The sequence below is a fragment of the Myotis lucifugus genome, unplaced genomic scaffold, assembly GCF_000147115.1.
Source record: "Myotis lucifugus unplaced genomic scaffold, Myoluc2.0 scaffold_914, whole genome shotgun sequence".
NCBI lineage: Eukaryota > Metazoa > Chordata > Mammalia > Chiroptera > Vespertilionidae > Myotis > Myotis lucifugus.
This window is the reverse complement of record NW_005871962.1, coordinates 33891-46699: the sequence shown is the minus strand read 5'-3', so window position 1 is coordinate 46699 and position 12809 is coordinate 33891. Positions and strand designations below refer to the sequence as shown.

Genomic DNA, 12809 nt, shown 5'->3' with positions numbered 1-12809 from the left:
AGCCCCTTCAGGGTGGGGGTCCCTGCTGGAGTGCCTGGTGAGCCTGGGTGAGGGGCTGAGAGCCATTTTCAGGCTGGCCACATGTTATGCCCAGAGTTCGGGGTCCCCAATAATTCACCACCAGGGAGCCTCTTCCGATGCAAAAGCAAAGAGTCGTTTATTCAAACCCAGGTTTGGCTCCCGGTCTCTGTCCGACGCAGCGGTGAGACGAGAGAGCGTGTCCCGGGAGAACAAAGGTTATATAGGGCAAGTTATTTGGGTGGGCTTTAGGGGTGACGTGAGTTACAGAGATTGGTCATTTAGGTCAGAAGGGTTAGAGATTGAGGTGACCAACACATTCTGAAGGTTAGAGCCGTCCTCCTCTACAGCCTTATTAGGACCTGAGCTGCATTTCTGGAGCTTCATTGGTCCATTCAGGTAGTGATTGGGGGAGTTAGGACAATACCAGCATTCTTGCAGTCACTCTCAGAAAAGCGGGGGGGCTTGGGCTGAGGGCCCAGCCTTGCAAGACAAGATAGAGGAGAGGGAGGAGAGTGTGTCTCTGCTCTGTCCTTGAAAAGGGAGGAGGGCTTGTTCCTGCTTTGTTCTTTCAGCCACACTCCCTTCAGGGTGGGGGGAGGGTCCTGCTGGGGTGCATGGCCAGTCTGGTTGAGGGGCTTATGGCTGTTTGCAGGCTGGCCATGGCCCCCAGCCACCCAGGCTCCAAACAGAGCTCCCAGTAGCTGGAAGCAGGTATATGGGATTTATTTATCTTCGATAATTGAAAATTTGTTGCCGTGAGCAGAGGCCACAACCGACCAGGGTAGGCAGGAAGCTTGGCTTCCTCCATTGCCGGGGCAACCGAGTCTCCTGCTTGCTCCAGCTCCGTGGCTGCCAGCCGCCATCTTGGTTGGGTTCATTTGCATGTAATCGCTCTGATTGGCTGATGGGTGTGGCTTGCAGCATAGCGGAGGTTCAGTCAATTTGCATGTTTCTCCTTTATTAGATTAGAATAGTGGCCTGGTGCATGAAATTCGTGCACATTGAAAAGGAATTAGAGGAAATATTTGAATATTGTTATTTGCCCTTTCTCTGTAATAAAAGTGTGAGAGATAAAAGGAAATGAATACATTGTATATGAAAATAATACATAATTTTATTAATAAATAATAACAACAAATTCATGATATCAAAACAATGTTGATGCAAATAATGACTGATAAAGTGATTAAACTTATTCTAATATCTCCCTGTATACCACATTAAGAGTGAAAACACTTTCAGAGTGCTTGACTAATTTCCCTTGGGATGAAGTATTTACAACTTTAACGTCACACGCTCTTCGAACTTGAGAGTAAGCAACATATAACTGCCCATGTGCGAAAATGGGTTCAGGTAGGAGTATTCTTACTCTGTCTAGAGTTTGTCCTTGTGATTTATTAATAGTCATTGCAAATGCTGGCATCATGGGAAACTGTCGTTGAATTAGTTTAAACGGGAGGCCAGTGTCAGATGGGGACAAATCAATTATGGGAATCAGAACAACCTCTCCCTCTGCAGATCCTGTTAATACTTCAGCTTCGATAATGTTAGGTCGTAATCTTTTGATAATAAATCTGGTACCATTACAAAGACCCCATTTACTATTACGATTTCTCAATAGCATGATGATTGCACCCACTTCCAATTTTAATTTAAGACATGGCATTCCTGAAGGAGTAATACTATTAAGAAATTTAATGCGAAAATTTTCCTTTTCAGTATCATCTGTTGAGTCAACGGAATCATCACTCAAATATGTGTGAAACTCTCCATCAAGTATATCCAAAATTTCTTCATTTAATTTTTGAACATGCTCATTTTTTGGACAAAGAATTGCATGTTTAAATATATTTTTAATATTATCTATAGATATACTATATTCAAAGGTGGCTTCAATAATAGATCCGTTACAAATCATTTCATGGGGGATTTCAATAATATCCATTCCTAAATGAAAACTGCTATCAAGTTTGCCATCTCCAAGTTTTACTAACCATTCACTATAAGCAGAATCCTCTGATCTCATATTTGTTTTAAGAGACAACTTTCTAAAACAACCCCAATCATCACAGTACTTTGAACCTGAGTGTACTATGGCCGATCGCATAGCATGTGGTACACTACTGCGGCATTGTCGAAAATCCCCTCTGAGAAGGAGACTTTCCAAAACAAATGCAACATTCAAATTCATAATTTCTCTTAGTAATCTATCTATAGCGATTATAGCATGACTGGATGCCATGGTGCATTCATCAATAATAAGTTGGGCCTTTTTAATGGTTTTAGAAGCTTCATTCTTTATATCAAGTCTAGAAATTAAAGTTTCATTGAATGGAATGGGTAATTTATATGTGGAATGAAAGGTTCTTCCACCAAGAAGTACATTTGCAGCAATTCCTGTAGATGTTGTGGGCAAAACAGTAACACCACAACCTCTAATATAATGTGTTAAAACTTTATACAGATATGTTTTTTCACTACCACCTGGACCATCCAAGAAAAAGCATTTGGGGTGTACAGTTTGCTTTTTGATGGCTGAAGTTATAGTCTGAAAGGCTGCCAACTGTTCATCATTCAGAAAATTTGTCAAAACCTCTGCCTGTTGTTGCTCATACAATTTATCACATGTATTTGCATTCATTAATAAAGGATAGTCCGGAAGCTTGAAATGTGAACATTTCATTCCATGCAATGTGAATACCTCCTGAATTTCGTTAAGGGCATGCATTTCACAGTTCACACAGGCACCTTCTCTTCAGTGTAATTTCCAACAGAAATCTTCAATAAAATGAGATTTATTCTCATCCTATAATTTGTCTGAGCAGAAGGACATCCAAACACACATATGCATGCAAAAAGTTGCCGTAGTTGTTTGGGCATATTAAGGATGATTGCATCGTCAGTCGTATCTTTCCAGATACTGTTGTCAAGTAATAATCCTCGGTGTTTAGCAGCTTCATGAAATGTATCATAAGTTAAACCTCCTACAGTTCGCAGATCCTCAAAACTTATCGCAACTTTTATATGCAGAAGCAAAAGTCTAAGGTATTATCCTTCTGGTTCTCTAAAGCTCACAGTGAACAGTCTACCTAATACTTTATTCCCACCATTTCGGTGTTTTGTCCACAAAGAATTATTAAACACATAATGCTGTGGAATCTCCCAAAATCATAATTATGTGCTTCAGAGTCTTCTCTATTCAATAAGAACCAAGCCATCAAAGTCGACTTATGCCTTTTAGCCCTATCCAAAACTTCAGCAAAATCATCGGCATGAAAATACAAATTCTGATCATTTGGCAAATGAATAGCTAATCTTGTGATTGCATGTAACTGGTCATGCATTTGCATTCCAAAAAGTCTACAAACAGCCTCAGGAGCGCTCACATACCTGGAATCAATGAAGTGCTGTACTTCGTCATGATTGACAATATTTTTCTCAGAAATTTGAGTATTTGCACAAGCATGCCCTTTATAGATGTATTTAAATAGATATTTGACACTTCTAATTGATGCACACACTTCAACATTTATATGACAGTTATATTGGAGGCACAAATACAGGTTATAAGAGACAATCCAAGTATTATCGACGATATTACTTCCAATCAAAATGGTACTACCAGATCTTCGTTTGTATTTGGGATATCCATCAATATTTCCAATGGTCACATTTTGAAATTCTTTTGGATATCCTTTGAACATTTTCCATACATGGACTATTTGGATTTTGTATTCCACGTGGTCCATGTACCATATTTGATTTTACAATTTGAAAAAGTCGAGGACACTGGTCCTCATCTGGAATTTCTGCCTTAACTATATGGTCAATGTCATCTTCTGAATGTAATTTGCCTCACTATCTAATATCAATATGTGAGCGTGAGGTAGTCCACATTTCTGAAATTCAATGACATGAATCTTAGCTATTACTTTGCCAAATAAATGGAATTTACATATATCATTTAAAAGAGCGCTCAGCTTAATATTAAAAACTCTGGCTACCAAGTTAGGTCCGTTTTCAACTTTTTGCCAGCATTGTAAACTGTTTGTGATATCTGCCCATTTGGGTCTGCATGTCATGGTTATAAATAAATTGGGCTTGCCATACTTCGTTACAATTGCCATAGCATCCTGATATCGCTGCTGCATATTTCTGGAACTACCCTCAAAAGATGATGGAAGTATTATCATTTTACCAATTGGCACATTGTCATTTTCAGATCTAGATTTGAGATAAGCCATCAAACCACTATATTTTTCAACTCTCAACTTAGATTGGTTTGCTTTGATGAAATTTATCCGATTGGCCTCCATTTTTGAATACGAATCCACTATAAACTGTTGAGTTAATTTTCCTGCGTTTAAAATAGGATTGAATGTGTCCCTCACAGAGAGATGAAATCATAATACTGCCTTTGTTTGACTCGTGTCCTTACATTTCGCCTAGTATTATTGTCGACTACACTGTTGTCTCTAAGTATTAATGCAATATCTGTTCCCCAGCCTTTTTCACCATGAGGAAAAAGAAGAGAATATGTCATTGCATCTAATGTAGGAAACAGGATACTGATTTGTTTCATTTTAGTGGCACTTGGATTATTGGGATCTGGTTTACAATGAATGAGCAAGTCCCTTTCAAAAGGAGGTTCTCCATCTTTGTTTCTGAATATGACAGCAACCTCGGTTACACGAGAATTATATCTACCTGGGTCACTGTTATGATCGTATTTAATTGCCATTGTTACTGCTGTGGGAGCAATACCTTTTGCTGCTGCTTCAGATTGGGCTTCCTATTCTACCTCATGTAGCATCTTGTAAGATTTTGTTAATTCATTTATTTCATGCATGAGGTTGTTGATGTTGATCATGAGTCTTTCTAAGCAGCCCTGATTTTCTGGCATTGCTAATCTTTTACTTGTAGCTTCGGCTGTATCCAAAATATAGAGTTGAGCAAACTTCCGAGAAACACCATCCAAAGGATGTAAAGTTCCAGTACGGTGATAAACTTGTCCATGTATTCTAAAATAGTATGGCCCATACCCTGATAGTGATGCAATATTTGCACCCATGGAAGCAAACGCAAAAGAACTATTTATGGATCGAATATTTTTCATGAAATTTTTATGGTCAGAATCGTTTGTCATTAATCTTTTTAAATATGCCGGGTAATCTGGAAAATGTATATCATTTGGACAGACTTTCCCTTTGCTACAACATCGAGTAAATTTCCCATCGGATGGTTTTTCAACAGAGAAATTTAGGGATAGGCAAAATTCACATCGAACAGTCATTCCACCACAACTGTGTTCGAGAATTGCATCCTCATGTACTCCATGTTTGCTGAGAAGGCAGTTCCTACCAGTATTGGTAGTACTTGTTGATGACTGTTCTCTAGACTGTCATCGCCACCGCCTTCTTTCAACCTGAAAGGCACGTGGGTCTTTAGACATTTTCTGTCGATGACGTCGGTGTTTTTCAGCTTCACAGTGACGTTTTTCCAGTAGCTGGTCTTCAGATATATTCTGTCACAGGCGCCGCCTTCTTTCAAGATCAGACGCACGTTGCTCTTCAGACATTTTCTATCGATAACGCAGGCATCTTTCGGCTGCAGAGCTACCTTGTATCAACAGTTCTTCTTTGGACATAGTCCCACCTCTCTACTGTCACGGTCTGAGACGCAGGTGAATGAGAGTCCTGGCTGTCAGGCCGCTGAGAGCTGTGTGACCAATGGCTGATTCTGGCTAATTCTACGGGGGTGGGACTTCCTCCTCCCTGCTCTCAGTTTTCACAGCTGTGATGAGGAAGCTGGATGACAGAGGGAGCCACGCCCTCCAAGCCACCAGTTTTCTCGCTCTACTGGACCCCGTGGTGGCATCTGGCGCTGCCTGCCCCGTCTCGCCCGTCCCCGATCTGTGGCCCGAACCCCGCAGGCGGTGTATGGCGCTACCCACCCTGCCTCCCCGGTTGGCATCTGGCGCTGCCCGCCCAACCTCCCCTTTCCCCGGTCTGGGACCCGGACCCCGCAGGCAGTGTCTGGCGCTACCCGCCCTGCCTCCCCGGGTGGCATCTGGTGCTGCCCACCCAACCTCCCCTTTCCCAGGTCTGGGACCTGGACCCCGTGGGTGGCTTTTGGCGCTTCCCACCCATCTCCCCAGGTCCCAATCTGGGGCCTGGACCACAGGGGTGGTGTCTGGTGCTGCCCGCCCCGCCTCCCCCACGTCCCCAATCAGGAACCCCGTACCCCCTGGGCGGCGTCTGGCGCTGCCTGCCCATCTCCCCCATCCTCGGTCTGGGGCCCGAACCCCTCGGGTGGCTTCTGGCGCTGCCCGACCCGTCTCCCCGGGTCCCATTCTGGGGCCCGGACCGACTGGCAGCGTCTGACACTGCCCGCCCCACCTGGGTATGCAAATTTAACTGCCATCTTTGTTGGGTTAATCTGCATAGTAACTCTGGCTGGTGGGTATAGTGAAGGTACGGTCAATTAGCATCTTTCTCTTTTATTAGTGTAGATAAATGACTTAGTATTTGCACGTAACCTATGCACATCCTACCATATACTTTAAATCATGTCTAGATTACTTATGATTAATATAATGTAAATGTTATATAAATAATTGCTATACTATATTGTTTCGGGAATAATAATAAGAAAAAAGTCTCCATTACAAACTTTTGAACAATAATAGATACAGAGGCAGAGCTGCCTCAAACTGACTGTCAAACTGCACCGGGAAGGCCAGGGAGGGGTGGGGGGCAGGAGGTAGGGGGGTAAGAGATCAACCGAAGGACTTGTATGCATGCATATAAGCATAACCAATGGACATAAGACACTGGGGGGTAAGGGAGGCCAGGGAAGTGTCAAGGACGGGGGGAAAAAAAGGACACATATGTAATACCCTTTGTAATACTTTAAGCAATAAAAAAAAGAAAAAAGAAAAAGAAAAAAGTCTCTACATGTTCAGCAACTGTCATAGGTCTAACTACATAGTACATGTCAGCAACAAGGTAGCTCTTTCCCCCCAATATTTTTGATCTGGAGTTGGTTGAACCCATGGGTGCAGGACCCACAGACAAGGGCCAACTGTAGTTTTGGACAATGTGAAAATCTGTATCATATTGAGAGACTACTGGATGATGTGTGTGGAATTAGTATAAGCATATTAAAAACTGAACAAACTTTTAAAAAGCAATTATTAACTCTAGAAAAATAACATTATTCCATGAAAAAACAATCATAGTATAATGCCTTAGCATAGACTAAAAACAGCTAATTACATCAGGAGTGGCAGGGAAAAGGGATGGTAAGAAAGCTACATCTTATCCATCACAAGAGGAAGGTACCAATCACTAAAATCCACAAACCAAGAAACAAGAGCACATAGGTTATAATTTCAAAATGTACTATGAGAAAAGTACATTTTTTAAGAAAGACAAAAGAATTAAAAGCACCAGCCCATCGCGCCAAATTTGATAAATTTGACTTTTTTTGAAATAATGTTTTCATTTATTTCAGAGAGAGGAATGGAGAGGGAGAGAGAGAAACATTGTGAGAAAGAAACATTGATCAGCTATCTTCTGCATGCCCCTACTGGGGTTCAACCCACAAACCAGGCACGTGCCCTGACCGGGAATCAAACCAGTAACCTCCTGGTACATGGGACAATGCTCAACCAACTGAGCCCAACCTGGCAGGGCAATAAATTTCTATGTTGCTCCCTAAAGGAGAACCACTGCCATTCAAATTCTCCTTTGCCTGTAGCCGAATTTTCCTTAGAACCCGGGGTTGTGTTTAACAATTTAATAGAGGGAAGTGAGCATTACTCAGAAAGGTAAACTGAGAAAACTACTTTGCCCAACTCCAAACCATGAAAATCTCTGCAGAGGCAAATAAACCTCTGACTAGTTGTAATCAAGGTCTCCCAAGAGCCCTCTTGGGGCAACTGTTCATACTTACAGTGCCAATAGGAATCTCAAATATCCCAATCTTGCCATCCTCCAACAACTGGTACAGCACTGTCATGAAGTCTTTCTGGGTGGAATAGGGTGTGAAGGGAAAAGAGAAATGGATGCCACCGATCTCCTGGTATTTATCAGCCATGATCCTAAGGGGAGAAAAATATCTGGTAGTTCTCTGATGAGCCAGGAAGAACCGGCTTGAAATCTAGAACAGTTCTTAAGAGCAGTCTCAATACTGATTACGGATTTTCTCCTTAGGCTCTACATTATTTGGCAAGAAGAGATCATGTTCTCTCCAACATGTGCATATCCCCATGAAGCCACACCAAATCATGCAATCCACCCAGCGACATTTATCACAAAGGGCTCTAGAAGAATGCAGAATGCAAAAGCCCTTATACAGAAACTCCCTGCATTTCACCTGAGGTACTTTTGCTGCCTGGATAGCCTTCTAATGCCTCCTCGAGAGGCTTGGAGATTTCCTCTCAAAGACCTGTGCCCTGGGATCAAAGATGTTGCCTGTATTCACTTCTGCAGCAGTCTTCCCTCACTTCTGCACAGGGCGGTATGTGCATAACAAATGCTGCTTTATCCTGATGGGAGACCTGTAAATAGAATCATGACACACAGGCAAAGAATTACAAGTACAATTACAGTTTTTCTGACATGGCACAGGTTAATGTACATAACCTTATTTTACAGACACCCCCTACAGTGGTCAATCACCCTCCCTCCAAATACGTGTGCATGCACACAGGCAGGCCCCTCTACGGAAAGTCACTCTTTGCTGTCATTACCCTGCATTTAGTTTCTTCATAGTTCTTAGCACTCAACTCAATTCATTTAGTCCTCCCCACTACAGTATAAGCTGCATAAAAGAAAGAACTTTGTCTGTCTTGTTCTTCCCTGCCCCTAGCACTCAGCATGCCAGGTGCTGTGACAAGTAGCGGGGATTCAATAAAAATTTGATGAATATACAGCAAGCTTCACATGGGGGCTGTAGGTGGAGGTTTCTGTTATAGAAACCTCTTCAGAGGTGTCAGTGGAGGATGTCCCATAACTGAAATATCTAGTGCAAGGCCAGTTCTTTAGTCGTTACAAACTGTTTTCATATAACCTCACAACAACCATGTGGTCAGTATTATTACTAGCTCTATTTTATAGATGAAGAAACTGACAGAAAGATTAAATGACTTGCCCACTTGGTGTGGCTCAGTGGTTGGGTATTGATCTATGACACTAGGAGTCACGATTCAAATCACGATCAGGGCACATGTCTGGGTTGCAGGTTCCATCCACAGTAGGAGGTGTGCAGAAGGCAGCGATCAATGATTTTCTCTCCCTTTCCCCCTTCCTCTCTGAAATCAATAAAAATTTGTTTTTAAAACAAAAGGTTAAGTGACATGCCGATAGTCACATAGCAATTGCCCGAATCCAAGATTTGAATGCACATCTGCCAGACCTTCAAGCTCCTAAGCTTTGTATTTCCTCATTCTTCTCTCACCAGGGTAAGGTGAAAATAAACTTGTTTACCAAACTTAGGAATGACAACAGGAAACAATACAGAAAACAAGTAATTATTGCCCTAGCTGGTTTGGCTCAGTGGATAGAGCGCCAGCGTGTGGACCAAAGGGTCCCAGGTTTGATTCCAGTCAAGGACACATACCTCAGTTGCAGGCTCTTCCCCGGCCCAGGCCCTGGTTGGGGCATGTGCAGGAGGCAACCCATCGATATGTTTCTCTGACATCGATATTTCTCTGTCTTTCCCTCTCTCTTCCACTTTCTCTAAAAATCAATGGAAAAATATCCTCGGGGGAGGATTAAAAGAAACGAAAAAGTAATTATTATTTCACTCCCCGTGGATGGTAATTATGGATCTCATTATTCCAGAAACAGCACAAGCTAAGTCAGAAGTTAAAGAAGGGTTTAGATAAATCCACAAATAGTAGATACACTATGCGTGCTTTAAGAATGCTTGGTGTAGCTTTTTCTGACCTCTTCAGATTGGCTGCCTGAAGGACAACCATGACCTTCCACACAAGTTCTCCCTAGAATTCCCCACCAGTGCTAAGGCACAAACCTCATGCTCATTAAATGAGGTAATAAGACGTTATGTGAAATTGTAAGTTTTGAAAGTGTTCATTTTCTTCAGTCTTCAATTATCACTTGTTATTTACTTGGGTATAAACTATTGCTACAGACTGAACTGTGTCCCACCGTCCCTCAAATTCATGTGTTAAAGCCCTAAGCCCCAACATGAGACTCTATTTTATTTGGAGGGAGGGCTTTTAGGAGGCAATTCACATAAAATGAAAAGGGTAATTAAGATTAAATTAAGGTTTAACAGTGGGTCCTAATTCTTATTAAGATTGATGGCCTTCTAGGAGTAAGAGAGAGCTCTCTCCTTACCAGCCATGTGAGGACAAGTACTAGTAAGAAAGGGACCGACCTTCTGCAAGACAGGAAAAGGGTCCTGGACAGGGAACAGACTAGGCTGGAACCTTAATCTTCGACTTCCCAATTTCTAGAACTGTAAGGAAAAAGAAAAGAAAAAAAAAAAGAACTCTGGCCCCGGCCAGTGTGCCAAGTGGTTAGAGCATCAGCTTGCAGATCCAAGGGTCCTGGTCAAGGGTACCTTGGGTGCAAGTTCCCCAGTCCTGGTAGGGGCAGGAGGCAACCAATCTATGTTTCTCTCCCACGATGTTTCTCTCTCCCCCCCTCTCCTACTTCCTTTCCACTCTCTCTAGAAATCAATGGGGAAATATCCTCAGGTGAGAATTAAAATAGAACAAAAACAAACAAAAAATAGTCTGTTGTTTAAGCCACCCAATGTATGGCATTTTGTTATGGCAGCCAGAGAAGACAGAAACAATTTAAAAGCACAATCCCCATTTTAAGCCCCTAAAATGCTTTAACTTCACACACCTGGGAGACAACACAGCCACAAAAGAAAACCTTTTCTGCACCTACAGTTAATCCAGGCACAGCACCAGCAGGGCTGCAATGCTCCCACAGCAGGGGACATGGCCCAGCCTCCCACCTCCATCCTCAGAGCTCTCACATCCTGTAGGAAAAACCTGCTACTTGGTGTTTTTTCCACTTTTCATTGCACATCCTCCAACAATCTGGTCAATTCCATTCAACCGAACCCTCTTGACTGGACCCCACTCCACCTTGCTTTTCTGAAGGGCAGAGCCATTAACAGTATGGGCTCTGAGGTCAGGCTTCTAAATTTGGGACCCCAGCTGTATTCTTGCCTAAGTTAATAGCCCTAACCCTCAGTTTCCCCGCGCGTAAGGGAGAGACAGATAAAACTGCATTTCCATAAGGCTGCAGTGACCACTAAATAAGTAACTTATAAAAAGCGGTTAGCACAGATGGGTTACTGAAGTCCCTGGTGCGTGTTAGTTATTATTACTCCAAAGCACCGCTCCAGTTCAACTGCAGATCCCGCCCTCACTCACCTCCCATTCGCCCTTGCACAGGTTTCTCGCCTATCAATCACACGTTAGCTCCGCCCCTCCATGCCGCGAAGGTTTTTCCCGCTCCCGACGCCCCCCGCCCCTCCGCAAACAGCCACTGGTTAGCACTTACACCGGAGGACGTCCTTTCTCATGTAGGTTCTCCTGTCCTAAGCTTTGTTACCACGCGACACCGTGACCACTCTCTTCCCCGACAAGACAGCTTCGCTTCAGGCCAGGCGGCTGAGGTATCAGAGATAAGGTCGCGGAGCTTAAAAGGCCGGCTCCACTCCATCTCCAGAGGAGCGTGCAGCGCTGCCACGCCCCGCGCCACTGCGCGTGCTCACTTGGGGACGTGGGCGTGGTTTTTTGCACCACTGTGCTTGCGCGGCTGGCTCAGGGAGGGACTGTTTCCTGGTGGTAGGAAGGCTGCAGGTGATGGACCCTGGGCCAGCCTTTCTGACCACACAGGGCCTTTGGGCTTAATGCCATCCTGCAACCTCCCTTGCAGTCCTGCCCGGTGCAGGATGTTTGATCCCCCGCCTATTGGCGCAGATGTTCTAAACTCCACAGATGATTGGCTTGAAGAAATGGGCTCATATTTACCAAACACTGCGGGCAAAAAGGCTAGCAGAGAATTGAGAAACCAGTATTCTGATCCTCGCTCTTGCCAGGCCTTAATATGTGAACGTGTTCTTTCTACCTCTGAATGAACAGTACTCGCCTCAACTGGGCTGTACAGGAACTTGGAGGTCTTTTTTTTCCTATTTCAGTTGTCATGCAATATGATATTAGTTTCAGGAGTACCACAATACTGATTGGGCATTTATGTAACTTACCTAGTGATCACACAATTAAATCTAGTACCCATCTGACACCATACTTACCTATTATAATGTTATTGACTTTCCTATATGCTCTACTTTACTTCCTCTTGACTGTTTTTATAAGTGGCAATTTTTAAAATATATATTTTTATAGATTTCAGAGAGGAAGTGGGAGGGAGAGAGAGACAAAAACATCAATGATGAGAATCATTGATTGGCTGTCTCCTGCACACCCACTACTGGGGATCACCCACAACCCAGGCATGTGCCCTGACTGGGTATCGAACCTGGGAGTCTGAATCCAAAGGCGGATTCTCTATCCACTGAGCCAGACCACATAGGGCTATAACTGGCAATTTGTACTTAATTTCTTCACCTTTTCCCTAAACCCCGTTCCATCTGGCAACCAATGATTTGTTCTCTATGTGATTTTGTTTCCGTTTTGCTTGTTCATTCGTTTTGTAAATTCCCCATATGAATGAAATCCTTTGTTGTTTGTCTTATTTCACTTAGAATAATACCCTCTTGGCCTATCCGTGTTG

At 43.1% G+C, this 12809-nt stretch overlaps 1 long non-coding RNA gene across 3 annotated transcripts; it reads right to left on the bottom strand.

Annotated features, from left to right (window-relative positions):
* Positions 1 to 1036: 1036 nt before the first annotated feature.
* LOC106695168 lies at positions 1037 to 11728 on the bottom strand. 3 transcript variants are annotated; one of them, XR_002827200.1, is made up of 4 exons: positions 11574 to 11728; positions 8401 to 8584; positions 7978 to 8125; positions 1037 to 1071 (listed from the first exon to the last, which is right to left on the bottom strand). It is a non-coding gene; the product is annotated as an uncharacterized LOC106695168 (long non-coding RNA). The 3 variants fall into 3 exon arrangements; XR_001346239.2 differs by lacking the exon at positions 1037 to 1071 and having other exon boundaries at positions 7595 to 8125; XR_002827201.1 differs by lacking the exons at positions 1037 to 1071; positions 11574 to 11728 and adding an exon at positions 9182 to 9320 and having other exon boundaries at positions 7595 to 8125.
* Positions 11729 to 12809: the final 1081 nt, after the last annotated feature.